We start from the raw sequence: 7,195 nt of genomic DNA on the forward strand, positions 1-7,195 counted from the left end.
GAAATGCTCCTGTATGAGCATGGGTGAACCAGCTCACTCCCCAGCAAGACACATCTGCCTGAGCCTGTGCCTTTGGAATCCTAGGCACCCTAGGACTGACAAGTCTAGAGGTCATTGATCATAGAATCTCTAAGGTTGGAAAGATCTTTAAGATTATGAAGTCCAACCACCAGCCTAGAACTACCACCACTATGTTAGCTATTAAATCATGTCCTCAAGTGCCATATCCACATATTGTTTGAACACTTCTAGGAATGGTGACTCTACCGCTTCCATGGGAAGCCTGTTCCAGTGGTTTACAACGCTTTCTGTAACTTTCCTTAATATATTGTTTTCCTGGCGCAGCTTGAGGCCATTTCCTCTTGTCCTGTCACCTATGACCTGGGAGAAGAGACAAAACACTACCTGGCTACAATCCCCTTTCAGGTAGTTGTAAAGAGCCAGAAGTTCTCCTCTGAGCCTCCTTTTCTCCACATTAAACATCCCCAGATCCCTCAGCTGCTTCTCATAAAATTTGAGCTCCAGACCCTTCATCGGCTTCACTGTCCTCTGGACACACTCCAGCACCTCAGTGTCTTTTAGCAGTGAGGGGCCCAGAACTGAAGACAGAGCTTGAGATGTGGCCACACTAGTGCCAAGTACAGAGGGACAATCATTGCCCTGGTCCTGCTGGCCATGCCATTCCTGATACAAGCCATGATGCCACTGGCCTTCTTTGCCACCTATGCACATTGCTGGCTCATGTTCAGCCAGATGTCATCCAGGTCCTTTTCCACTAGGAAAAATGCCAGGGATAGTTCTTGCTGTGGCATAAAAAAATAGTACTTTTATACATTTGGGTTGAACAAAAATCTCAATAGGCTGTTCACTGTTCACTTCTGGCCAGATCCTTTTCTGTTGATCATAGCTTATACGGTGCAAGAAAAGCAGCACCTACCCTTTGCTGTGAGCTAGGTAGCTTGTAGAAGTGAGTTTGGATAGTCCCCTTGCAGCTAAGATGAATATAGCACTACACATTTCCTGTTCATGATAGAAAAAATATGTGCTTAACTATCCTTTAAGTCAGTGGGGCTAAAGGGGCTAAAGCTGATGATGTACTTACATCCCTTCCTGACCCGAGGTCTATAAAGAGATGGAGCCTGATGTCCCTACTGGCATTCAAATATCTCCTTTCTGACAAGTCTGAGAAAACAGAGCTTTACAGCTCAGTAATAAATATTCCAATTTGAGATTCTGCCCTCAAGTGGGGCTACACATTACCAGGATTGATTTTAAATGCACTTTTAGCTTAGACTGAAGTAACTAAGGTATTCTTTCACCTATCCCCAGAAGGGCTAGGAATGGACTGGGGAAGAGCAAAAGAGAGCTGTTTCAGGTCACAGTTTTCTCTAATGGGAAACTCCCTATAAAGTCAAAATACCTGTGTGGAATTGAGCTTCACTTTTGTTTTAATTCAACCACTTTTTAAGGTTAAGGCAAAAGTACCAATATCAAGCATGCAGAGCTGACTGACTTCACCTCAGGCAGAGGAGGAATATCAAGTAAAAGGAATGATGTTTCTGAAAATTTGGCATTCAAGGGAGAGCAGGTTATGCATTTACACACCCAAATGTGTTTTCTTTCCAAAGAAAAATCTCCAAAAGACACAGAGGGCAGATTCTGATAACATCTGCAGGAATTTTTTTTTTTTCTCTCTCTCTCTCTCTTTTTTTTTTTTTTTTTTTTTTTTTTTTTTTTTTTTTTTTTTTTTAAACCCACAGGTGGCGTCTGGTCCTGGTACTTAAAAATCTCTGGCAGTAATGCTTAGGAACTTCCTCACCCGTGTCATTTTTACTGACTGCAGAAAAAGAGTCCTTTCCAGTGTGCATGCCTATACACATGTAGCAGACACCTCTGGTCCCTGCTGTCCTCTGCTGTGCTGCCCTGGAATGCCTGCAGATTGGGCAGCAACATTCAGATGTGAGGAGCGAGTGCTGCAAAAAGCATGTCAGCCTACATTGGGTTGTCTGTTCTGATTTGAAAAAATTCTGTTGAAGGATGCAGCAGGGGAGACAGGCTGTGGAGAGGAACTTAGGAGGCCAACATCTAAAAAGGGAAGCCTCTCAAAAGAGCCAGGAGTTGTGTTTAAGGAAGGCAGATTGATCTCCTTGATGTCAGGCAATGAGACTTGACAGATGAGCAAAGTTAAAAAAAAAAAAAGTTTATCTCTAACCCAGAGATGATTTTAAGACCACTGGAAGTAGACTGAATAGAAATTGCATACTTGGAGCCCTGTCCCCGTGTGTTGCAGGGCATGCATACTTTGACTTTCAATTTCTGGGAGGAAATTACAAAATTGCAGGACCATGCCTTCCCTGGGGGCTGAGCAGCAGGACCTTCTGTGCCAGAGGGGGAAAGCTCTCCCTCTGCTAGTGCTGAGGGTTAACATCATTGTCTTCTCAGCTACTGCATGGCCTTGCTGGCAGGACCCTGCAAGCTACAAGGAGGCTTGTTGTGGTTGCCTTCAGCTTGAGCCTGGGATAGACAAAATCAAAATTAGTGAGAACTCCGAGGGGTTGGTGACAGTTTAGCTTCTCACAGAGAACTTTGATTCTGTTTGCAAAGTGTAACTAAGGAGTGACTTGAGAGATGCTGGGTGAGATGTTTTTAGGGCTTGGAAAAAGACATTGAGACATTCCTGGTGCTCCTGTCTGCAGTGCTCTGACCACCCTTGGACCAGGACTGTGCCTCTGCAGTTTGTGTTCTCTGGTGGGACCCCTCTCTGCTTCCAGCCCGGCCTTTGGCTCTGGTCAAGTTTCTTACCTCATTATCTATGTGTTTCCCTCCCTGTGAAACATCTCCTTTCCTTTGAGATATTGGAAAGAGGGATCATAGAAAATGGTGAAGGCTTTATAGTTATGATTCTCTTCCTGCATCTGTATGGGTCATACACAGTACCACTACATCAAAACACTGCAGGGTCTTGCCTGTGAATAACATCGGGGCTCCTTGGATAAATGGAGACTACAGTTGTACTCTGCCATTTGCTTCTAGACATTTCTTTTCTCAGCTAAATTGAAATGCCAGGGTCATAGTCTGATCAGGCTTAACTGAATAATGTTTTTTGTATAGTTACAAAATGAGAAAACTTGTTCATCCAAAACCTGTTAAAAGAAATGGCTTTAAACAAAAGATAACATAATCTTCAAAAGATTTTTTAAAAGACACGGGTATCAAAATCTTCATCAGACAGTGAAGAAACTCAGTCTTCTGTTGTTGTTCAGGCACATTGCATTAAATAGCTGTACCTAGTGATGAAACAAATATATTTTGAAACTTGCTGTTTCCTTTTGATATTTCTGATCAATTTTTATTGTAACAATAATTCTTTGTTACTAGTCATTTTACTGAAAGCAATATCTTACCAAGACTTCTTAATGGAGACATCTAACATTTAAATTTCTGAATTAACAAGTTTTAAAATTTAGCTTAAAAAATGAATATTTTTTTTCATCTGTCACCTTCTAAATTCTGAAGTTTTGTTCTCATTGAGTAGCAGATAATATTTAAAAGACTAAACATGTTTAAATATGTGCAGATATTTTTGCCAAGAGGGCTTGGAAGGAAGAGGGACTGAGTAAGTTATTTTGTGGGTGATGAGTTGATTAGATAAAGTTTTAGGTTTTGCTTATGGAGTTACTCAAAAGCATAATCAAAAAGTAGAGCAGTTGATTTTTTCTCTTCCTTATTCCATATCCTTTCATCATATGCTTGCAACATCACATACAATTGGTATCCATGGAAATTATATCTTATCAGGAGCAGCTGATGAACTCTTGGGAAATAAATATCCCATTTTCATGCAAATATTCTAAATAGCAAAAAGATAAGGAAGAAAAATGATAAATAGAATTCCTTCTGTCTTAGAATATATTTCAGTATTTTCCTTGAGGCAGAAGTAGATTTTTGAAATTGTGTTCTTACTGAACACAAACTTTCATAGACTGGTGTGTGAGTATGCAAGTTATGAGGGAGAAAGCAAAATATAAAATAATTCACATTGATTTTGTGTGGAAGTATTCTAGATACTCCTTATGTAATTTAACTTTATTGTGAGAACACAATCCAGTAACTTTAGAAGGAGCAAGCACCTTCCATTTAAAAGCTAGATTGTGAGAGAGATTAATTGCTTGCTAGGAGCTGGATATTGGTGATTAGTGTAGTCTGTGTCACAGGAAAGCTGGGTCTACATGCTCCCTCAATAAAGCACTAAAATTCCACCTTCCTCTCTGCTTTTAAATGAGTGCAGTATAGTATTTAAGAAACTGCTCTTTCTCTTGTAATTTTATTCCATACTGTAGAATTTACCTGCACTGATGTGAACATTTGCTTTCTGTTCTACTGCTAGGACATTTTAATACAGGCTCCTGAAGTGGGATGGTGTCCCAGTCTGTTTATCTGCAGCCAAGGGTGTAGATTAATTTCTTAAATTTGGCTTCATGAATCTTATTTCTGTTGAAAATTATGGATGGGAGCTTCAGTGAAGAGGATGTTATTATGATGATGATGTTATCAGAGAGATAGCAATAGTAGGAAACGCCCGATAAAGAAATTCAGTTTCCTGAACAAAGAATCCCTCTGATACTCCTAGTGTACCATGGTGGGTTGACCTGGCTAGACACCAGGTGCCTACCAAAGCCATTTTGCCACTCCCCTTCCCATGTGGATAGGGGAGAGAAAACGGAACAAAAGGCTCATGGGTTGAGATAAGGACAGGGACAGATCACTCACCTGGAGCAGTCACCATCATGAGCAAAAGAGAGTTGACTCGGGAAAATCAGTAGGATAAGGAGAAAGAAAAATAAATCTTAAAACCAACTTCCCCCACCCCTCCCTTCTCTTCAGGCTTTATTCTCAAGTCTCCACCTCCTCCCTGCCAGCGGTGCAGTGATGATCAGTTCATCACACCCTGTCTCTGTTGTTCCTTCCTCCTCAGGGGAAGGACTCCTCACACTCTTCCCTGCTCCAGCATGGGCTCCCTCCCACAGTAGCGAGACTCCAATGAACTTCTCCAATGTGAGTCCTTCCCACAAGCTGCAGTTCTTCACAACTGCTCTAGTGTGGGTCTGCTCCATGGGGTGCACTATGGCTCAGGTGTGAGTCCTGCATGGGGTCCTGGCAGAAAACCTGCTCCAGCATGGACTCCTCTCTCCATGAGTGCATTGGTTCTGTCAGGACCCTGCTCCAGCATGGCCTTCCCATAGGGTTACAGCCTCCTTTGGCTATTCCCCTGCTCCAGCATGGAGTCACCTACAGGCTGTAGGTGGATACCTGCTACACTGTGGATATCCATGGGCTGCAGGGGCACAGGTGCCTCCCATAGTCTTTCCCACAGACTGCAGGGCGATCTTAGTACTGGTACCTGTAGCACCTCCTCTCCCCCCTTCAGCACTGACCTTGGTGTCTGCAGAGCTGCTGCTTGCTCATATCACCCTCTTCTCTCTGGCTTCAATTTGTCATTTTGGGTTTTTCCCTTCTCTTCTTAGTTCTGTTATCCCAGAGACACTACTACCGTTGTTGATAGGCTCAGCCTTGGCCAGTGGTAGGTCCATCTTGGAGTTGCCTGGCATTGGTTCCATTGGACATAGATGAAGCTGGCAGCTTCTCACAGAAGCCACCTCTGTAGCCCCCCTCCCACTACCAAAGCCTTGTCACACAAACCCAATACAGACACATGCATAAAGCACTCTTCCTTAATTTTTTGTTTTGTTTTAGTGATCAAGATCCTCAAATCCCTTTCTCTGCCACTTTCAAAGAATGCTTATAAGGACAAAAACACACACACCAGTTGTGTGAGCTAGCTCTCCTCTTACATCTCTCCTCTAAGGCCTTTTAAGCAAGAACTTAATAAAAATGTCATGGTAGTCACATCAACTACCTCTGAATTAAAAAAAAATAGAGCTAATTTCTTGCTTTACGTATAACTCTGTACTTACCTCTGCATTGTGATCATTAGAACTTCTGAGTTACTAAGATGGGTATCACCATGAGAGTGTTGCTGAAAACAAGGTAGGAAGGGATTGATGCCAGGGTCTAGAGCTGATGGGGTCTTGATCCCTTTGGTAGGCATAGCCTTCATTAGGGGAGTTGTCTGGACCATCAAAACTGTCAGCAATCTAATCAAATACACTTCTGGTACCTTTAAGTGGACACTTTAATGGGGATCAGCATTGTATCAGTTAACACCCACTTCCCCCCTCAGTTTGATGAACAAACATATAAAAGCATATTACTGGGATTATGTTCCTGCAAACTCAAGCAGTTACTATTTGGTTACTATGCTGCATCACCATTGATTGTCTCAAAATTTCAGTTTGATTTGGTCTATTTAAAATGCAACTTAGTTACATGAAGGTAAATACCAAAAATATTCACAGCCAATCGTTAGGAAAAGGGGACAGGGAGGGAAAGAAGGTCATTAAATCTCCCTGACTTTTCCCCCTTTTTTCTTAGGTTGTGGACAAATCAAGGTCAAACACTTCTAACCCAAAGTGGTACATGAGGCTAATGTGTCCAAAGTGTGCCAGGGCGATCCTTTCTTTCATCAGCTGTGTCTGTGGAAAGTATGACATTCAGCTGTGTTAAACTTCCAGCATGAGTGAGGATTAGTTGGGCTGATTGGGTCTTGCTCCAGGCAATTGAGGGCAATTACACAAGTAATTGTCCTCAAGTCTGCCTTGCCTCACTGCAAGCCTCCATAACCACTCTTCTCTACCCTGATAAAAGAGAGAAGAAAATTACTGCATCTGGGAAAAAACCATCTGAAACACTGAAAGGTTCTGTAAAGGAGAAATATAGGAAAAGGTTATTAAGTACTGTAAGAGTTAGCCAACAGAACACAATAGATGAGTTTGCAAGGGGATTCAGTAGCTAAAAGAACTATGTCATGGAGAAGAAAGAAGTTCACAGGACTGTTCTGCAAGGTATCCTGCACACTGGTTGGTGCTAAGGTCCTGTTTAGGGCAGTTTGTGCTTCAGGTAATACACTGAGAGTGCAAAGATAATTAAGAACCCAGGGTTGAGGGGAGAACTCAAAATGGGTAACCCCTTTAAATGTTGCCTGAATGGCACTAGGTGTTCTCAAATATTTGAAGTTATAGAAGGGGATGACTTGGCTCAGAGGCCTGTAACAAGGGATTTTTATGGGGCTAAGTAT

The sequence above is a fragment of the Lonchura striata genome, chromosome 4 (assembly GCF_046129695.1).
Source record: "Lonchura striata isolate bLonStr1 chromosome 4, bLonStr1.mat, whole genome shotgun sequence".
NCBI lineage: Eukaryota > Metazoa > Chordata > Aves > Passeriformes > Estrildidae > Lonchura > Lonchura striata.